Source organism: Lissotriton helveticus, chromosome 2_1 (genome assembly GCF_964261635.1).
Source record: "Lissotriton helveticus chromosome 2_1, aLisHel1.1, whole genome shotgun sequence".
In the NCBI taxonomy this organism is placed as follows: domain Eukaryota; kingdom Metazoa; phylum Chordata; class Amphibia; order Caudata; family Salamandridae; genus Lissotriton; species Lissotriton helveticus.
In genome coordinates this window covers 1119370688-1119393163 of record NC_136059.1, presented here as the reverse complement: position 1 = coordinate 1119393163, position 22476 = coordinate 1119370688, and the positions used below count along the sequence as shown (strand labels likewise).

The 22476-nt window shown below is 42.3% G+C and overlaps 1 protein-coding gene across 2 annotated transcripts in view; it reads right to left on the bottom strand.

Moving 5' to 3' along the window:
* The window catches only part of PRSS12 (serine protease 12), a 641810-nt gene that overhangs the window by 289499 nt on the left and 329835 nt on the right, over positions 1–22476 (bottom strand). The gene's annotated exons all lie outside the window — the stretch shown is intronic.

Below are 22476 nucleotides of genomic sequence, written 5' to 3'. Positions count from 1 at the left end.
ATCGGCTAAAAGCCATAAAAGCAGATATACAACAATTTTTAAAATAAAGCAAGCCAGTTTAAAAAACATTATAGTGTATTCATAGTGCTAAACAATCAAGTAAAAGATTTTAAGGTACAAGATTAAAAATATAAATATATCCTGATAAAATTTAACAGAACCACTCCCATCGTTTTTTACAAAATTCATTAAAGGTTAAAATAGTCACGATACTAAAGATCTCACAGTTTGGCATTTTTGAATTTTGCGCTTCTGGAGCACCACATAGACAAAAGATATCTGGAGGTCACAAATACAATCATGGGGGAAGTATCATATTTTAAGATTCTAAATACATCCCTGAAATCCTTGAGACCCATATTCTTGCATAATTGTACAATCCATTTAGCTCTTGCCTTAGAGTACAAAGGACAGAAGAGCAGAACACGCAGATCTGTCTCCTCACTACCTTCGCACCCTGGGCATGTACTAGCTGCAAGGGGTGCATTCTGCCACTTATTAGTCACTGCCCTAAGTGGTAGTGTTCCATGTCTAAATTGGACATAGAGTTTCTTCACCAGTAAGGGCTGGATGTCATCCAGGAATTGCTCAAAATAGTAGTTATCCTTGACCTCCAGTATTCTATTGGTCAGTTTGCCCAGAGCAGGGTTGAGTGTTAGGCGATCCCTGCGGTATTGTTTAAGTACGTTGGCCAAAGACTTTTTAGGGATTAAGGGGCATGTTTGCTCAGGGGAAGTCCACATGTCTGCCCTCCCCAATGCGTGGCAGAGCTGGTTCACGAATTTTAGCCAGGGGATTTTCCCAACTCCCCTTATAGCCAGTAAATCCCTCAGGTCCTCTCTATAGCTTGACAGCTCTGGAGTAGTCCAGAGTCGCCTCCAATACATCAGGGGGTGATTGGCCATAACATCCTGAATAGGGACCAAACCCAGGTCTAGACGTAGTGGTATCAAAGGAGTGCTCTGAGGAAGTCTAAGTAAGCGCCTAATGAAGCTATTCTCAGTGGTGGACAATGAGGTAGGACTGGCATGGCCCCACAGCTCTACTCCATAGAGCGCGCCACCCCTCGCCTGGGCTTTGTAGATTTCAACTGGAGGTCCCAAGGTTTTAAATGAGCACTCGTTGTATACCTTTAGTATTCCACCAGCGGCTTGGGCCAACTTCAGGTTTGCCTTGGCCATGTGTGACCCCCATTCCATCCTATCATTCAGTGTTACTCCCAAATACTCAAAAGTGGATACTCTTTCCAGCGTCAGACCATTCAAATGAGGGTGCGGGCAATTGGTTGTTTTCGCGTGGAAGACCATGTATTTGGTTTTGGAAATATTAATCTCCAGATTTCTAGATTTGCAAAAAGAGCAGAACGCCTCCAGAGTTCGCTGGATACCCACAGAAGATTTTGATAACAAAAGCGTATCGTCAGCGAACATCAGGGCCGGTATCTTGCGTGTGGCTAGGCTAGGAGAATCTAAATCCCTTGCACCCAAAAGGTCAATCAAACCATTAAGGAACAAAGAGTGGGTGGGTGCCAACATGCACCCCTACCTGACACCCTTTTCAACAGGGAAGGGGGCCGAGAGCTCCCCATTCCTCCCGAACCTCAGGTGCCTTGGTGTAAGCGTTTAAACAATTGGCACAGATATACTGGAGCACCCATTTCTAACAATATGGCCCAAAGCTTCTCCCTCTGTACCAAATCGAAGGCAGATCGGAGATCTACAAAGATCAGATACAGGCTGCCAACTCCCATTGTTACCGTCTTCCAATATACCAATTGAAGTCTAAACAGTTGGTCGATGGTAGAGACCTTAGCACGAAAGCCCGCTTGGAGGGAGGTCAGGATGTGGTGTTCATCAATCCAACACTGCAACCTCGTTAGTAAAAAGTGGGCAAACAGTTTCTGCAAGACGTCAATCAGGCTAATGGGAAGGTAATTGGCCGGATCGAGTGGGGATGCCTTTTTGTGAATGGGGATGATCTCTGCACCCAACCATGTATGAGGGGTTTCCATACCGTGAAGGATGGCATTAAAGTATAACCAAATGTAAGGTACCCAGACCTTCTGCTCACTCAGGAATAGGTCTCCTGGGGTTCTATCCAATCCCGGAGCCTTCCCGGAAGACAAGCTCCTAAGGGCCGCTTCGATTTCCAACATAGTACAGGGTGGGTAATCATGATCATTTGCCTCCAGTGCTCCTGATACGAGTATTCCCTTCGATAGGGGGGAAGAGTATACAACAGTTTGGGTATCGCTTAGAGAAAACAAAGACTTAAAATGCGATAACCACACTTCTTCGCTCAGGTTAGGTACTACTGCTGAAAGACCCTCTACCGAGCCCATTCTAACTAGGTTCCAAAAAGCCCTGTAATCACGGCCGTCCAGAGCTTCCTTTATGTTTACCCACCTTAAAGCCTCCCATTCTGACTTAGATTCAGCAATTTTGCTCTTGTAGGAGTGTCTCGCTGCTCTAATGCTCTCAACAGTTCCGGTTTTGACTTCCCAAACAAGTGCAAATTTAGCCAACCTACAGGGTTTGGTATACCATTGGGCCTGGTTTTTTGGTCGCGGCCTCTTATTGACTGTGGTGTAAAAATAGGAGGCCAAAGAGGTGGATAAATTAGAGTGGATGATCCCAAGTGCTTAAAAATAGGAGGGATCAAAGTTATCGACTGGGAGTTCAAAAACCTCCACTAGGGAACAGGCAACATGTTGGTATAAGTCAGCTATTTTATCAGGAGCTAGTACAAACTTGGCCCATTTTATGCGTCTGCCACCCGCAGCTATGATTAAGTTCGTATCTATATGGGTCTCCAGCTCACCTGGTCTATGTCGGTTGCCCAATTTGTTTTTTAATTATAATGACAGAAGGTTATGATCGCTGTCTACCCGTGGGATATCGCTAAAGGCCCTAATTTGAGACCAAAATTCTACGTTGACCATAATATAGTCAATGGTTGTGCCTTTCCCGATTCTATTATAGGTAATCTTACCTGGGACATCGGGATAGAGTCTACCATTACAAGCTCTAAGGGAGTGAGTTAATAGGAGCTTGTTAATCTGAAGAGCAATTGGCGACCATCGCTTTGCCGGGTACATGGAACATTCCTGAATGAGCCAGGTGGAATCCTCATCTTGAGTTACAGCAGGAATTCCGGCCAGGGGTTCAAAGTGACAATTAAAATCGCCACCCATAATTCTATGTTGGTGGGGGAAATAGTGTAAGGAGCTCATCTAAAGCATTTAACATAGAAGAGCCCACCGTATGGGGAGTGGATCGCAAATACACATTAAAAACCGCCACACTTGTGCCATCCTGATATTTAAGAACAATACAAAGAATATCCGGAGAGTGGGATTCTATCACCTTCGCTGTGCAACCCAGGTGCGTAGCTACCCAAATACAAAGTCCCTCCGAGGGTCTCCCTCTAGGTCCCTGTACCGCAGGTATATAAAAGGTTGCAAAGCCCGCCCTTATGGGGGCAGTAAACATCCATGTTTCTTGGAACAGACACAAATCGTACTGATCCACAAACTCTCCCCATTCTGGATGGGCTAGCTTAGAACCAATACCCGCAAGATTCCACGACCCAATCAGTGTGCCATGGGCTTCTGCCCTTGAAGGAGTGACTGGAGGGGTGAACACACACATTAGAGGGGGACGTTCCAGCCACATTATCCGGCAGCAATCCATCTCCTGGGGGGCTTACCATTGTACTAGGGGGGTCATTGGTGTTCCATCGTCCTGTACCCCTGGATTCAAGTGGGGAGGCCCACCCTCAACCCTCTGGCGCTCCTCCATGGGACCCCCAGCTGCATTAGGATCTGTTTTGGTGAGCCTTAGTGGATTAAGTAGTCAGTCTACATAGTTCAAGGGGCAATATCTATTGGCTATAGGTAGATTGTATTCTACCGCCTGAACACCTAGGTGTATGTAAGTTGGTCCAAACTCGCCAGGGACTATTTCTCGTGAATAAAAGTACCCCAGAGGGAGTGGGATGATTGTACCCAAAGGTATAGGGCCCCCCAATCAAGAATGTGTTTGACCACTCCAGGGTCCCTGAAATTAACAATCACACAATCCTCTCCAATAGCCTTGGGTTTAGTCCCCAGCCATGTGACTCTTCTAGCGAATATAATTTCACCCTGGTCCAAACCCATTAAGGGTCTGTTTTTATTCAACCAGAAGGTGATTTTGTTCTTGAACTCCGGGAATGTCTCACCTCGGTCACCTGGCAGCAATGGGACTCCAGTTAATATCACCACATACGGCGAAGCTACAGGGGGTAACTGAGGGCAAGGTGACATCTGTTGGACATCCTTACTAAGAGGTTTCGAGACAGGCTTGTGGGGGGCCAAAACCTGGTCTGACTGGTTCCTGCTGTTTACTTGTGAGATTAAATTTGGGACTCGAGGTACCAGAGTGGCTATATCTGAGGGAGCCATGGGGGGAATAACAGAACCGGATAGAGTGGTGTTAGAGTTACGTTTGAGCATATTCTTCGGTTCCAATCCATGTGCCAGATTATTATATCGGGGCCATTATCTGTGGTTAAACCTTGATTTGCCTGGTTAGTATTACCTAGGTCCACCTTCTAGGTATTACTCCCAACAGTCCCCCTCCTCCACCCATGTTATTCATCAGTGAAACAACTTTATCAATTCTGCTCATCAAGGTTTTAAAGTGAGATTTGATAAGCTGCTCCATTTGTGTTTGGAAGTCTATTAATAAGTGAGTGGCCCATACCGGGGGCAAAAGTGACGTTAGCAGGGCCTAACTCAATCTGGGGAGTATCTAGGGCAGATGTAATTGCCTTAACAGGTTTTTTATGTGGTTTTGAGTTCCTACTTCTAGAACGACACTTAGGAACCTTTTTAGTCACCTGGGAGACTATAGGGGGTACAGAGTTAGTGGGAGAACAAACGTATGATGCAATCTGGGCGCATGGGAGCTCACCTACGGGAGACTCTAACGTGGAGGCAGGTGAGTTGGGAACAGGTGAAGATGCATTCCCAAGTAACGACGGGGAAGGCATAGCAGGTGGAAGAGAAAGTCGTATTTCTGTATTAACTATGGCCGATGAAACCACCCCAATGGCTTTTTGGATCATTTTGTCAATTGCCGTCACACTAGGGACGGGAGCTGCTAGAGCTGCTTTTTACCGTGTCTGTGGTCGGGAACTTGGGGGATTGGTTTTACCCATATTACTGCTAATCAGTGTCTTAATTCTTCAGCCTAATCAGGACAGTAAAATTTAAAAGAGCTGATCACTTGGGGGTGGTAACGCCCTCGAATCACAGAGACAATTACCTAGGTACACTACGAGCATATAAAACCTAGCTTTGACTGAATAAAATATTAAATACCGGCGTAGTATGGCCCAGTCCAGTCACTGCCTGTCACGAACAGGCACAAACAGGCTTGCACTTGGTCCCGGACTTAGCCCTGGCTTCATCCCGCGCCGCTTCCCGCGCCTCTGTAAAAGAGGAGTGGCTTTTGTGCGCGATCAGAGCGCCTCCCACCGCGTCTGCCCAGGTGAGTGCGAAGCGATGCACCGTGGGGGTGTAGTCCATAGGAGATGTCCTCGAGAGTTCAGGAAGAAGGCAGGGAGAAGGCAGGGAACTCTCAGCCTCACGCCGCCTCTGCATACAACAGCCCGCAGGGGTCCGCGCCGTTGTGAAATTACTAGCATCATTTGAGGAAAGGGGGGTTATGTTTTATAACTAAGGAATAATACCAAGCATGGCTTGCGTTCCGAAGTTGTCATATTTTGGGAAAACAGGGTTCTGTTTAACGATAGAGATATTGTGACGCATTATTTGATGTTCACAGTTGCCACAGCGAGACTAAATGACTCGTGCATTGACCGCCCCTCTGATAGAAACACCTGGGTAAAGTTAACACCTTTGGGCATAAAAGGATCCTCAGTGAGGGGGGACGGAAAGGAGCAAATACCAGTATATAAATCCAGTTATATTGTTTGGCCTGATAATGTTTTGAATTAAAAAAAGATAATATATTAAAAAAAAATGAATTAAAAAAGAAATCCGTAGAAGACAGTGCTTAATATGCACAAAAAAGTGCAGATGCCCAAAGATTTTCTTAGGAGCCCGCTGTCAAATGCCGGGGTTGCCAAATACCAAGGCTACCAAAGATTCCATTCCATCTCATGCCTCTTTCCCACCACCCTACTCTCTCTGTCTTCTAACACGCTCTTGTCACTTCTACATTCATCAACTAGCAGCCCGTCCCGATGTTGTCCGGGTATAAAATAGAATGTGTGTAATGTGTGTATTTGGCAAGGGCAATTTATTTTAAAATCTTGCGGTAGACAACTTGTTTCATTAGAATAGGGATGGAGAAGGGCCAGCTGCAGCCCTGGTTGATGTTAGCAGGCGCGTGTAATTGGTGTAGTGATCCGCCGCCTGAGCCCGTCTACAGCCCTAGTTGATGTTAGCAGGCGCGTGTAATGTCGTTGAATGAGAGTGTTATCAACCGCGGGTAAATCCGTTAAATGAGAGAGTTCAGTGACAGAGAGTAGGAGAGGCTGCAGTAATTGTCCCCGCAGACACGCTCATTTGCGTGTTCCCCCGCCTGAGGCCCAGATGCAGGCCTGTTTGATGTTATTTTATTTATTTATTTATTTATTTGCGGGCTTGTATAGCGCTTGATTCGACTCCCGAAGGAGTATCTCCGCGCTTTGGAAGCCATAACAGCAAGATGCATGGGAACTTTAGCTAGAGTAGATGTTAGCAGGCGCGTGGTCCCCTGCTTGAGGCCCAGCTGCAGCCCTGGTTGATGTTATCAGGCGCGTGTAATTAGTGTACTGATCCCCCGGCTAGAGCCCTGGTTGATGGTAGCAGGCGCGTCTAATTTCGTTGCATGAGAGAGTTCAGTAACAGCGCGCAGGAGAGGCTGCAGTAATGTTACTTACCAGGCCTCCAGCTGAACAGGTTTGTCATGCCCCCAGCACACGGCCACAGCAGACGATCTTCTGATTAATGTACGACCCACATGACATGAAGGGTGGAACGTAGCACACGCCCCCAGCGTGCCCCTTGATGTGGCGCAATTGCGTTCACATGGCATGAAGGCCGGACACCCCCCCCCCAGCGCGCCCCTTGACGCTACGCAGCAACGTAATTGGCGCTTGTATGTACGACTCACATGGCATGAAGGGCAGACACACGCCCCCAGCATTTGTCACACCCCCAGCTTTTGTCACGCCCCCAGCACACACCCACAGCCCACAATGTGATGGCCGTACCACACGCCCCCAGAGTTAGTCACGCCCCCAGCCCACGCCCACAGCACAACGCAGACACGCCCACAAGGGACTACTTTGCTGGCACGGTTCTTTTACCTTTTAAATGTATATGGTGTCCTACGGTACAATTGTATGTCTTGCACTGTATGATTGTGATGAACACCACTGTTTCTTGAAAAGTTAATAAAAACAATTTAAAAAAAATAATAATTATATGGTGGCCGTCTGCATAGCCTATGTCCTTCTGCTGCAACTGCCCTTTCCAACGCTGTATTGGGTGTTGTGATTGGTGCTGTGGTTACTTAGATTACCCGCCTCAAAGGTTTGGGCTCTCTCTTTATAATATTAGTTTGGATGACGTCGAGTTATGAATACTGAATCTATACTTACCAGTATATATTTACCTTCACAATGTTGTGGTAGTCAATATTATGGTTACAATATTTTGAAAGTATGATATTAAAAACTCAATGTTCTGGTACAATACTGGGAAAGCGTGTGAATTCCTAAAACTCGTAGTTTACATCCTTGTGAAGGAGTATATTTACAAGTGTAAATTTACAAGTGCTCATTGTGAATTGGGCACTTTTGCTTGAACCTAGACCCCATCTTCTAGAAAAATCGACATACTTGAATACATTTTCAAATCATAGAACTATGAAGATGACTTAAACCTAGAGGCCCTCCCACTGGAGAGCAAATGGAGGAAAATGTGGGGCCTGGTTTAAAGTTTGGCGGCTGGCCCATCATCTATCAAGCTAGTGAGAACATTATGTTCGCCAACCTGACGAACTCCCCCTGTATATTAGAGATCACAGCTGGCCTAGTGGTGATCTCTGTGCCCTCAGAGGAACCTGTGCACTCACCCACCCGAAGGGGGCATGATTCATCGTTGGGCTTGCTCAAGCCCAACGATGAAGCAAACCGCCTTCGGGTGGGTGAGTACACTTGCTCCTACGAGCTCACACTCCCACTATCACCAGACCAGAAGTGTGAGTCTGCCTAGTCAGTGCGGAACAGTATAACCTAATTTTCACTACATTATTTCAGAGGGGTCTGGATACTGGACTTGAACTCTCCTCGTCCTACCAAATTTATAGGAAGGCCTCAGAGGAACCCTCATCACAGCCCCATTTCATCGGCCTCTCAGAGTAAGCTTTCAGACAGTGGAGCTAGCAGGGGCAGAGGGAAAGATGATGGTCCGATTGACTCTAAATTGAGTGGGATGACCAAAGGTTTGGCAGACAGGGTACTCTGCCATATTTGTGATGGAACACGTTGTCTGCTAAACTCTAAATCGGGTCTTTAGTCTCTTACTCTCAAAACCTCCTACTCTCCTTTATCAGCCACCTATAAAAATCAGCCTGGCAACAACAATCATCATTTTACAATGTAAATGTAAATGTAAATGTACAGGAATTTATATAGCGCAAATCACCAAGCGGTTTCTAAGCGCTTGCTTAGGGAACCCGTCCTGGAATTCCCCTGTGAGATAACCCCGGCAGGGTATCCGCAAGGTGAAAGCCAGGCATCCCGCCGCGAGGGGCCGTTGTGGAGATTAAGCAAGCTATTGCCCAGAGTCGCAGAGTGTGAACCCGTGAATCGAGTAGGCACCGGAGCGAGAATTGTCGAGTCCATGGACATTTTAGGACTCAAGACCCCGCCGAGCTGGGAATTGAACCCTGGTCCCGGGCTGACCTCTGCTTCCAGGTCTGCCTTCTCTAACCAGTGAGCCACACTTCTCCACAATCATATATCTATAAGAAGAGCATCCTTTTACTCTAAGGAGGTGTAGAGGACCTACAATTTCTGCCATCACGTAGTATAGTATATATTTTTAAAGCCGTTTATGTGAGGAGTTGGACACTTTTTTGTGTGGAGAAACCTCGAAAATTAGTTAGCAAATTAAACAGGAAAATATTTCTAGGCCTAATTACATGGTCTCAGAACAAGGAAGGGAACACAAATCAATTGTTAGAGTACAGTGATCAAATCACCTAAACTCAGCTTCTAGTGGTCATTTCTGATAGCCTTCTCTTGGGCTGACCTCATGACATCTGCCCTGCTAGGAGCTTGGTCCTGGAAACTCCTCAAGACATGACTGTTTGACCAAGGACCAATAATACTGCCATGCCTATATATGTATTTTATTTGTGTGTCTGTATTTTAATCCACATTTTCTGTTTTATTCATGTTGTGTAATCCATATAGCACAGAGAAGGCTCTCATATGTGCTTTTAATGAATAAATATGGCCTGGCATACCAGTTATTGTTTTATGAAATTGTCCAAAACTGGTTTAATGACATTTGTCAACTGAAAATGGGCAGATGAATTTCAAACTCAGCCGTTAAGAAGGAACATTATCCCCAAATGCATGTTAGTGAGCGTCATTGGGCGAACCCGTCTGATTGGTGTGAGGGCATCCAGAGATTCCTTGAAATGCTTTACTGTAATCCCAGGATCTGAGACTTACATTGTTGCATCTGCAAGATTCCTTCTAAAGGCTGCAGCTCTGCTATATTTAAACAGTTTCGCCTTTGGTTGCTCATATCTCAGCCATGGAAGCCTTCTCATGTGTACTGTGTGCCTGGTCAGACTAGTCATTGTTTAACCTACATGATTCCATTGGGGCCCCATCGGATTTACAAAGTCTGTAGATTGATAGCAGACCCAGCACGTTCCACCTGGGTTTTCTGTCTCCTAACAGCAGACAAATTCAAGGATGAAATTCCGGGGAGAATGAGAAATTACCAGTGGAAAAGGACACAGAGTTAATAGTACCTATGGCATCTGGAACACTGGGTGGGAGTGGAGATATCAAACTGGGAGCCATTAGCAGCCCTGGAATAAAATGTTAAAACCAGCCCCACTATAGCTTTTTCCCCCTCACTCGTTCTCTTTCATTCCATATTTCTCTCTCTTTTATCTTTCCTCTCCCCGCGCTGTGCCTGGTGCCATAACCCCAGGAGCTGGAGTGAGTGATGGAGGGGGTCATCCATGGGCTTTAAAATGGCTTCTCCAATGGCTCGAGCCCCCCAGGGAAATACCAGATAGGGTAAATGGCCAGTCCAGCCCTGATACTGGTTATAAATTGGGGGATCTTGCGTGAGAGTCTACTTTTGTTTAAAAAAAATATTGCCTAATATAGGTTTTGCTTTAGTTAGTGTAACTACACCATATTTTCTGTGAACGAGCTGTATACATTCATGTTTCATTTTGCCTTCAGGAAATTATTGAAACCATGGTCTATATTTCATGTAACAATATACATTCTTTCTAGCTTCCATAGAAAGGGATGTTCTGATTTTGCAACATGGCAAGGCTGCTCAGCTGAGCCTCCATTAACATGTCAATGTTATTTATGTTTAAAAGCATTTCATAGATTTTTCTTCTCATGTTTTGCATTAAAGCGTACAATTTCTTCTGTGCAACAACTTATGTGGTATTTAGACAAAATTTCGCGTTAGAAATGTTGACTTACACAAATCTCGAGTTGTAAACATCGTGACAGAAATATCAACAGGAAGAATATCGTGGCCAAGAATATCTATTTTAAGGTAAGAAATATCGTTTAAAAAATATAGCAGTCATTAATATCGTTTGCAAAAATATAGTTATTTCAAATATCAAGTTTTTTAAATTAGTGTTATGTATTGTGATGTATTTTTTTTAAATGTTTTTTTTTAGTTATCAATTTTATTTTAATTAAATTTTGTGTTTTTTTAGTTCCGTACCCGGTTGTGGGTTTATAGAAGAATAGGGTGGGAAGTAATTTAGTTATAATAAACTAATGATTATTTTTGATTTATTAATATTATTTAATAGAGGTTTTATAGTGTTAATCGTGGTAAGTAATGTATTATTAATTAATTATTAATTGGTATTAATTAATATTAATTAATTAATTAATGATGTATTATGGTAATTGTGTAATTCTTTTTAGGTGCACTTTGTGGCTTTTGTAGGGGTACAGGGTGGAAAGTAATTTATTTTTAATTAATTAATAATTAGTTGTTAATTAATATTAATTAAGTAATTGAAAATTAAATATGGATATTGTGTAATGAATTTTAGGTGTGGGTTGTGGGGTTTATAGGGGTAAAGGGTGGGAAGTAACTTATGTTTAATTAATTCATAATTAGTTGATCATTAATAATAATTAATTGATAATTAGGGTAATTGTTTATTTTTTGTGTGGGTTTTGGTTTTATAGGGGTAAAGGGTGGGGACTAAATTAATTGTACCAACTTTATAATTAGTTTTGAAATACTATTAATTTTTTTAATTGAAACATTTTAATTATGTAATACCTTTTTACAGTTTAATTTTAGCTGTGGGTTCTGGGGATTATAGGAGTAAAGAGTGGGAAGTTAATTAATTTGTATGTGTTTTAATTTGTTTTTTAATTAATAATATTTCTTTAATTGATAATTAATTATGGGAGTAATTTTTTTAATTTAGATGTGGGTTGTGAATTGTGTGTTGTAGGGTAGGAAATAAAAAAACTAAATGTATGTAAAAAAATTCTAAATAATTTCTAATTATTTGTTTGAAAATATGTTTTTGTTTTATTTAATATAATGTAATATTTGTAGATATTTGTCATATGTATTTACCATTATAATATGTTTTTATGTGTTTTCATTTTTAATATTAAATATATTTTTTATTTTTAACACACACACATATATATATAGATTTATATATTTTGTTTTTTTGTTGTTGATATTTTGTTTGTTTTTCATTTTGAACTGACTGGAGTGGGAATACTAATTTCTGCCCCTCTGCAATCCAACACTTTCCCTACTGTTGTACTGACTGGAGTGGGAATAGTAATTTTTACCTCTCCACTATCCAACACTTACCCTACTGTTGCCCTCACTGGAGTGGGAATAGTAATTTTTACCCCTCTGCTATCCAACACTTTTCCTACTGTTGCACTCAGTGAAGTGGGAATAGTACTTTCTACCCTCTGCTATCCAACACTTCCCCTACTGTTTCACTCACTAGAGTGGAATATTTAAGTTGAAAGATTTTTAAATAGTGTAATGTTTTAATTCTCCCCCTTTGTTGTCCCCCTAAACAATAGATTTAGACCAAGTTGATTGACTGACATGTTCCATCCAAGGTTTACGACCGGATGAGGGCGATATGATTAATGATCGGACATCGACCCTGAATAGGGATCTAATAATTGAAGGTACCTTTAGGGGAGCCTATGATGACAGTGAGGGAGTTATAAACAGCAGCCATCTGGTAGGGCGGGGAGTTTGAAAGTTACTACTGCTACCCAGGGAGAACTTATCTTCTCCCCCCACGCCATAGGAATCAAAAAGGCCCAGGAAGTGGTGGTGTCAAATAACCCCTGCTGATAAGTAATGATTGGGTCCAAATAGAGAATGATAAAGGGTAATTAGAGAGCCACCACGATTCCAATGCTAAAACCATGGGCCCGCAGAGAACTAACGCAGCCATATTACCAGGTTTAAGGATATTATCCTGGAATATAGCTGGGTTAAAAGCAAAAATGGATATCCCTGAGTGGGGCGAATTTATCGATTTCCACAAGATTTCCCTGTTCCTGGAGACCTGGGCATTGGGGTCGTTGCACAGAGCAGGGTTTGCCACATATAGTAAAGCGGCCATCCAGGGGCCAAGGGGCAGGCCCTCCGGGGGGATGGGCATCTGGGTTGCTACACATCTCGGTTGTTCAGTTAAGCCGATATACACCCACTCCCCCGATATTTTATGCATTATACTCTCTCTCAGCAATTTCCCTAAGGTGGCTATTGTCAATGTATATTCACGCCCTGTTAAGTATGGGCAGACCGCGCAGACGTTAGACTGCCTGTCTGCCCTTCTCTCTATGTTACCTGAGCAAGTCTTCCCCATTATTGGTGGGGACTTCAATTTCCACTTTGAACCCCTAAATGGTCTGTCCCACTCTATAACGAGTGATGAGGATGCTTTGTAGGAAATTCCAGTGTGCAATCATTACCCGTTGAGGGGTTGGACCCCTCTAGCACTGCAGCTGACCTCACTGCCCCTTAATTATTCCCTGAGAGCGCGTAATGGTCGACTGTTTGCGGACAACCCAGGGAAACACACCTTTGACAGAAATGGCCAGGGGTCCACAATAGATTATATTTTGGTGAAGGTGGACTTCTGGCATAGAATAGTGAATTTCTTGGTTCAGTCTCGTCCTGAAAGCGATCATAACCCACTAGTTATTACCTTGGATTGGTGTCTTTTGGCAGCAGGGCACGCTGAGATTGCCCAGCCCACACCTAATTTAATTGCTATAGAGGGAGGGAGAAGAATCCGTTCGGGAACATTTTTACAAACACCTGAGGCTAAGGCTTCTTTGTATAAATCTATTATACCCTTTCTGGTAAAGGCTAGCTCTATTTCAGATAGATGTAGTGATATTGATTATTTAGAGGAGTTAGGGGTAAACCACCAGGATTTGGTTGGAACATTGGCAGAGTTTTTCTATACTTCTTCAACCAAGAAAAAAAGGAAGAAAGAGGCAATAGTCCTTGGTACAATAGGGCATGTAAAGAAGCAAGGATCGATCTGTTGATCAAACTACGAGAGGGGGATGTTGCAGCACCCATTAGGGAGGCTAGGGCTTTTTTTTTAGCTTTTTTTAAGAGAATCATTTTAAAAGCAAAATCTGAATGGGAGATTGATAGGTGGCAGTCTATTAACACCTTGAACGCTATGGGGATTTTTCTCCTGTGCTGGGATTCTACAGATACCACTTTACATGACGAGCTGGGCTCGTCATCAGCGTAGCAGGAGGCTACTGCATGACGAGCCCAGCTCGTCATGAGCATCGAAGGGGTTAAGAAAGCCCTAGATGATAGGGACACTAGAGGGTTTTGGAACCTGGTGAAGACAGGCAAACCTGAGGGTAAGAATGCAATTGAGCCAATCATTGGGGAGGAAGTCTGGCGATCCCACTTTGAAAAGTTATATTCAAAGTCTCAAGTGGCAACTATTGAAATGGGGCCATCAGTGATTGACTCTATTTATGTTCCATCTGCTGACATCCCCCCCTGCTCCTTGGTTGAGGTATCAGCGGCCCTGGCCAAAGTTTTGCCAAACAAGGCACCTGGATTGGATAGGGTCCCAGGAGATCTATATAAATCCGAGCAGGTAGTTTGGGCTCTTTATCTGCGGTCCCTTTTTGACGGCATCTTTCATGGCTTCACACCCCCCAAACGTGGGCGGGTGCCGACATTATTCCTATTTTCAAAAAAGGCTGTCCTTTAGAACCGGCTAATTATAGGCCTATTAGCCTTATTGACGTATCGCAAAAGATCTTTGCACGTGTTCTTTTGGGAAGACTGCAGAATTGGATGGACGACCATAACATACTGACCCCGTTCCAAGCGGGATTTAGATCTAAAACCTCAACTATAGATCCGTTGTTTAGACTTCAACTGATCTATTGGAAAACCATCATCTTGGAGGGAGGGTCACTCTATCTAACATTCGTTGACCTCAAGTCCGCATTTGATTTGGTACTAGACCGAGACCAGCTATGGGGCCTCCTGCTAGAAATGGGGGCTCCTGTCTACCTTTGCCAACACCTCAAAAATCTTCATGAAGGCACTTTTGCTAAAATTAGGTTTGGGAATAGAGGGGAACTCTCAGCTCCAATTCCTGTAGAGAAGGGCGTAAGACAAGGTTGCGTCCTTGCCCCAACACTCTTTTCCCTCTTTCTAAATGGGCTAATTGCGGATCTCTTAGCAGTTAAGGATATAGACTCTCCTAAACTAGCAAACCGTAAAATTCCAGCTCTAATGTTTGCGGATGACACGCTGCTCCTATCTAAAACACCTATGGGGATGCAGCGTGTCTTAGAGACATTTAGCCTGTTTTGCAAGAAAAGGAACCTTGAGGTGAATTTAAAGAAAACTAAGTGCATGGTCTTCCACGCAGTTACTACAAATTACCCACACCCCAAAATGGATTTAATAGCTTGAGAGAGAGTGCCTGTTTTTGACTATCTGGGGCTTACCCTAAATGACACTATGGATCGGGGAACGCAGATCTGCAAGGCACACTTAAAACTTATCCAGGTCAGTGGGGGGATTTCAAAAATTCATAGGAGCTGTGCAGTTAAGGTTATTGGCCCTCCTGTAGAAATTTACAAAGTTCAAGCAAGGGGTGCCTCCTTGTATGGTGCAGAATTATGGGGCCACTCCCAGACTAAAACCCTGACCGCGACTGAGAATAACTTTTTAAGGCAACTTTTGGGTCTTCCCAATAGTACCCCTCTAACCCCCTTACGAATGGACCTAGGCATCCTCCCCATTGCCGAAGTGATTGCCTCCCGTCCATTACTTTATTGGTGACGGCTATGGAGTACTCCTGAGCTGGCCAATTACAGAGAGGAATTAAAATCAGTTATGCTCATTCTGGGGCAGGGGAAAATCCCTTGGTTATCTTATATTCCGAATACCTTCCGCCAAATTGGAAGGAGTGATTTGTGGTCTTCACCTGAGGAATCATGCCCTGCTATCTCTAAACAGTCACTAAATTCTGCTATTAAAGATCACCAGCTTATGTGTATTTATAGGGCGACACAGACATCAAGCTTAACCACCAGATATCTGGATGTCAAATCACTCTACAAATTGGAGACGGCCTTAGACATCATTCAACCATTTCTAGCAAAAATATTGTTTCTTCAACTCCGACACGGGACGCTACCTTTATATGCATTTTCTAATAATTGGTCTGGAGCTAACAAACTACTATGTCCTGGGTGTAACGAGACGGAAGAAACAGAGACCCATGTGATCTTTTTTTGCTCTGCCTATAAGGCAGCAAGATCAAAATGGGTTCTCCAACTTTGCAGGAATTTAGGTATTAGAAACTTTAGTGTGGTTTTTAGGCTATTTAAGTATAATACACATCCAGTCTTTGTTGCTGCCATAACAAAGTTCCTTTTTGCAATGTGGTGTAAGCGTAGACGTTTAGTGGAAAGTTAAGGCTGTGAAACGAAATGATGCTGCCTATCTAATATCGTTCTCCTAGATTTTAAATGTTATTAACTGATGCTTATTTTTTAATCATGCTTTTTAGCCTATTTATTTATATTTGTTAATGAAATGGCCCACTTGATGTTTTCCTCCCATAAGTTGCGATATGTTGCCCTTAATCAACATTTGCGTCTTTGCTTAATGTACTGTATGATCTATATGAAAGATGCATTAGCACTTTGTTCCCAATTCCCACCCCTTTTAATTTTAGCAGGTTATTCTATGATCTGATGTGGTTAATCAAATTGTGCTTTTATGGCAGTAAATGCCGAAATAAAGTTTATATTGATTGATTGATTAATTTATAATAGAATGTTTTTTTTAATGATTTTATGTTAGTGATATATGTATGTGTATATATATATATATTTGTTACTTTTTTATAATATTATATTTATGAAAGAAATTAAAGTTGATAGTTTATTGATTGTTTTAAAGTGAATATATATATATGAATTATTATATATGTGTGTTTAAGTTTTTTAAAATTAATTTTGTTATATTTTTTAAAGTGTATATTAAATCGAATTCATTTTTTAAAATGTTATTTTATTATTTAATATATTTAATATGTATTATTTGTTTTTCAATATATATAATAAACTATATTTTGTACAGCTATATTTTTGACATCGATATTTTTTTCTCTGATATTTTTGTACTTACCATTATAAATATAGGTTGTCGATATTTTTGACATTGATATTTAAAACTCGATATTTTGGTACGGGGATATTTTAGGTGTCGATATTCTGTCAGTGAACCAAATACAATATGTATTTAATAGCCAATGAGACTAATGTACAAGTATAATTTAATAATGTGATTGGTGCTGTGCAAGTAATCCTTTTAGTGCTGCCCATTTAGGTGAAATTATGCTACGAATGTGTGTGTTTTTTATGAAGAACATTATAAAAGATGTGTTTTTTGGGAAAGAGACAGACTTTAGATTTCTTCTTAGGCTGCTGGTCTTTGCTGTTTGTTCTTAGAGCATGCTAGAGCCTTGTGGTCTTTTCCTTATTTACTATTGTTAAGTTGATTGATTGCCAGATGCGCTGTGTTTTTTTAATCTGCACACTGCAATTTGCATTTATGAGGATTTTTGTTTTATGCTAATTCCCTTGATTCTAATGACTTCTATTTTCTGTAATAATACTGAATATTGAGAACTAGAAAACCCTTGTTGTGCAGGTTTTCTTAATGGACTTGGCTGAGCGCTAACATTTAGGATTCTCCTTTCCAGCCCATCAACGCTCCTTAATTAATTTGGGGTTGAGGGCCAAAAGTTTTTGGTGAAGGAAAGCAGTCAAAGGCTAATTAGTGTTAATTAGTGCCCTCAAGTTGTAGAATCCCTGTGCAGTGAAGCAGTGATTAAGACATTAGAAGTCTGACAAAGGTGCAGTTCAGAAGACTGAATTGGTGAGTATTAGTAGGGTAGTACGTGTTGTGCTGTGACTTCCTAGAGTTGTGCTGAGTCCAGCATCCGTGACAAAACAGGTGCTTCTGTATTTTGGTGATTGTGTCTGTGTTGTGTTATGGTACTGTGATTTGGGTATTGTCTCAGGCACGGCATTTAGCATATTATGGTCTGTTGATGAAGGTGCATTATTAAATATTGTTGATGATGTATTTGTCTTGACACTGGGTATTGTTTGTGAAGATATTGAATTTTTGTAGAACTTGTGTTGAATAAATGATGTGTCTGGAGAAGATGTAAAGGTGTGGCGCCACTGTTTTTGGGTTTATAAATTCCTTAATAGTCTGGTTGTGAATGAGTACTAATTAAGAGTGGAATCGTGGTATTTATTCTCTGCACAAGGGCAAGCTATTATAATTCCAGGTTTGGTCATCGGTGGTTGAAGCCTTGATCAGTGTGTGTGGTGGAATAGTGCCTTGAAGTGCTATGACCCTTTTGTGGTGAGTGTGATTTCGGTACTGTTTCCTGGTACACAGACACAGGTTTTATTGTTTATTGTTTTTGGTTAATAAATTATTGTGTTAGAAGATATTGTTTTGAGAGTAGGCTGGTGTTTGATTGCAGTGTAGTGGGAAGTGTTTTAAATGTATGGGTGTGAATCGGGGTACATCTAAAAGGAACTCATTGACAAAAGCACAATGTACCCGACCAGTTGGAAGTCAGGCTCAAGAGATGCTTATAAATTCTGGCATGCATACTTGCTAACGTCTTAAAGAAAGGCACAGAGCTACTTTGAATGAAAAAAAGTTATAATGTTTTGAGAATGGTACATTTGAATTGGAAAAATTTGCTTATTTGAGACATCGTTTGTTTTATATGAAATCACAACCAAGACATGCACAGTTTGGTGCATTGAAAGAATAGGATGTGGTAGCCATTATGAAGATGCAACTGGAAATGTTGAAAGGTCATATTACTAAGACTGTACATTATTTGACTGATGCTAGGTTGTGTTTGCAGAAGAAGGCATGGCATACTGAAGTGGTATAAATGGTGGGCGCATTTCTTGTAGCAATCAATGATACCATAAAGGGCAAATTGAAATAAATAAAAAATAAAAAAGTGTGATTTGGGTGAAGAGGATGAATTGATGGTTTGATTGTTGACTGTGACTACTCCAGCACCTTATAACGAGGTTGCTGGATTGGAGTTGGGTCTGGAGATTGGAGTTTCTATTTTGGATTATTCACCGAGGAGTGGGACAGCAGTTGCTCAAGATGGTATTTCAACAAGTCAATTGAATTTGCAACAAATTATTTATTCAAAAACTGATCAAAATAGGGTTCTGAAATTGACATTTGATGAATTCAAGCATTTAAATTTGGAACCAGGTGAGCGTGCTTGTCGTACGCAATAGAAATTTGAAAGAATGGCTAATGAGATGGGTGTAGATTTGAACAAAAAAGAATTAGTAAACCATATATAACTGAGCAAACAAAAAATGAGATGTGAAAGGAGACACTTGTACAGTTGGGAGTGAATTTAGGAAGGATTGTGGAAATTATTATAGATTGGGAGGATGTGGAACTGTACTGGTCAGCCGCGGCCGGTAGTGGGAGTACCTGCAGGGCGGTGACGTGGGGAGGGGGTAGTAATGTATGGATTACGGACCTTAACAGGTAGGTAAACATATAAATAAATAAAATGAATTTCGTTGCGCGCACTGCATCGCATTTGGTAATGCAGTGCACACAACGATATTCGTTTTATTTATTTATATGTTCACTTACCTGTTAAGGTCCGTAATCCATACATTACTACCCCCACCCTGCCCCTCCCCCTCCCTATGTCACCGCCCGGCAGGTACTCCTGCTACTGGCCGCGGCTGGTACTGGTGTGAATAGATTTCAATCCATTGAAAAATGAAGGAAGGAGAGTTGTGAGTTGGAGTGTGATAATATGGAAGAAGAAATCACCTTGGGATAAGTGCCAGGAGGAATGTCTGTATCTTGGATTAGGCAGGATTTCTGGATTTTTATGAAAGATTGCCCCAAAAAAGTCTTAGAAACAAACCTGAGCTATGCTGAATGGAAAGACTTCTTAACTGTTTCTAAGAAATACTGGAAATAATTTAGACATTTTTCTATCATTACAATCCTACTTGCTGCTTAGAGAGGGCTAGATGTTTCATTCTGTGTGTATGGCCTATTTACTATTATTTGATTGATTACCACACGTGCCGTGCTTGTTTAGCGTCTTAAAGGCACATTGCATTTTTGCATTTATTATGTTTTTGGGCTTGTGCTAATATCCCTTAATTAATTACGTTTTGCTTTCCGTAATGATACTATTATTGGAATAAATCTAACGATACTGAGAATTGGAAAAGCCTTGTGTGCAGGTTTTCTTAATGGTTTTGTCTGACGTTAAAGTCCAGGATTCTCCCTTTCCTGCCTATCGACCCTCCTTAATTTGGGGGCGTAGGGTTGACACTTGTAATGAGACCCTTACTCTTAGCAGGTGTGGAGAAGGAGTGAAGCATTTTCCAGATGTCTGTCTTTCATGCCTGACAAGTCTGTTTTTCCTTTGGGGTCATTATGTTCACAGCAGACGTGTGAGAGACGAGCCCTGCTTGACAAAGGAGGTTTTGTTATGAGGAATGTGGCTTATATGCAGAATGGGAATGTAGGTGGTGGTGAATGACATTTTTATGCTTTCCATGGAATCCCTCCCAGATGCTAGATATGTGGTACTGGTGCTGCTGTATTAGTGCCAATTATTGTCAAGGAATTTGTGGATGGGAGGGAGATGCAGCCTAACTTCACCACTACAGGAGCCACAGGATAGATGCAGATTGCAGGACAATAAAATAACTATTTATATTTTAATGTATTATTCAACCTCACCCACATGTGCTTTAACACAAGTTTAATGTGGCAGCCTTACTTTCTTCATTGTTATAAACAGTTGTTGGCCTTATGGGAAAAAGAAAAAGACACATTCTCTTCCAGAGGTCTTTAGTCCACACATAGGGGCTGGTTCCCAAAAACATACAGAGCATGTAAGAGTGTACATTTAAGCCCGAAGAAATTCACAAAAGAGGCTTACATGTGGAACAGTCAAACAGCCCGCCCTTCACCCCCTGGGTGCAGTCACACAGCCCCTCTTTGCTCCCTGGGCACAGCCACACATACCCGCTTCACTCGCTGGGCACAGTCACACAGCCCCGCTTCACTCGCTGGGTGCAGTCACACAGCCTCCTTCATCCTTCACCCCCTGGGTACAGTCACACAGCCCCGCTTCACTCCCTGGGCACAGTCACACAGCCTCCTTCACCCCCTGGGTGCAGTCATACAGCTCCCTCTTGTGTCGCGCGCACTGACTCACTGTCCCCTCCCACGTCTGATCTGGGCTCTCTTCATGGCCTCAAAAGCTTTAGGGCTGTCTCAGGCCCTCTCCCGCCCCTGATGCTTAGAGGCTGTGGGGTGGACGAGGGGGTCAGGCAGATTCAGAAGTTTGACATTTTTGCCCTACGCATCACAGATGGAAAGTGAGCACCCCACCTCATGGCACCACATGCTCCTGGCAAGCCCATGATGCCCCTTTTGACTATTCCCTGCTGATGCTTACGTGATTCCATTATTAAATGTTGTTACCAGGCACCCCAATAATCTCTTGTAGTGTAGTTCCTATATTCCCAATAGGCTCTGCGCATTGGAATAATATCTTCAATAGTATAGACGTAGGACAGAGGTTAACTAGGTTTTCTACTGACGATATTAGACTTAAGTTTTGTGTGCCAGCTCGCTCAGAGTTCGCTAGAAACTTTCTTGATTAAGCGAGGAGGAGTTTAACCTCCCTGGATAGACAAGAAGGGATTTAGTTTCTGACAACCATAGAACATGACAACTTTGCTCTCCCTGATCAAGAGTATATCTCTAGAGTCGTGTGAAAACAAAAGACAGCTATTTTACTCAGTCAAATACGTGCATACTTAGTTTCACCAGATTGTAGAGAAAAGGAAGAGACGGGCGTTTTCAATAAAAGGTGTTATTTATTGATCAGTCTCTTTTCTCATACAAGAGAAATGAATCGCTACGATTGCAATACTTATAGTTAAGTAAAGTGCATACAGTAAAAGCAGGATCATAAAATAATACTGTAAAAGCATTGATATGGTTTCTTAGCCATATGATACTTTAAAATGGATAAAAGATATACATACATATATACATTGACTAATCGTACTCAACTGGTGCTTCTAACTACGCCTACCCCGGTGTACCTGACCTAAGCCTAATACATGGGAGGGAGTAAGTAAGTAGCAGTTTAAGTTAAGTTTGTTTTGCCAAGAATCTGACTCAAGAATTCTCTATAGAAGTTTAGTCAGTTCAGTACCTGGGATTTAGAAGGCTGGAGGTCTGGTATCTCTTTCTCAGGACTCGGTATCCCAGTCACCCGCGAAGGTGGGCTGGAAACGCTGGAGGCTGGATTTCTCGGCAAGAGAAAAGACAGCGTCTTCCTCAGCGCGTCAAAAGGGGAGGGGCAGCGTCCGTGGGCTCTCGCATCAGCTGGGCTCTCCAGCAAGTAGTCACTGCTCCAGGTTCATCACCACCGTGTCTCTGCTTAGGGCAGCGTTGGTATATTTATACCTGAGAGGTGCTGGGTTTGACGTAAGGATGGACATAAGACGTCAATAATAATGTCACTAAGAACTGAGTGTTCTTGCAGTGCT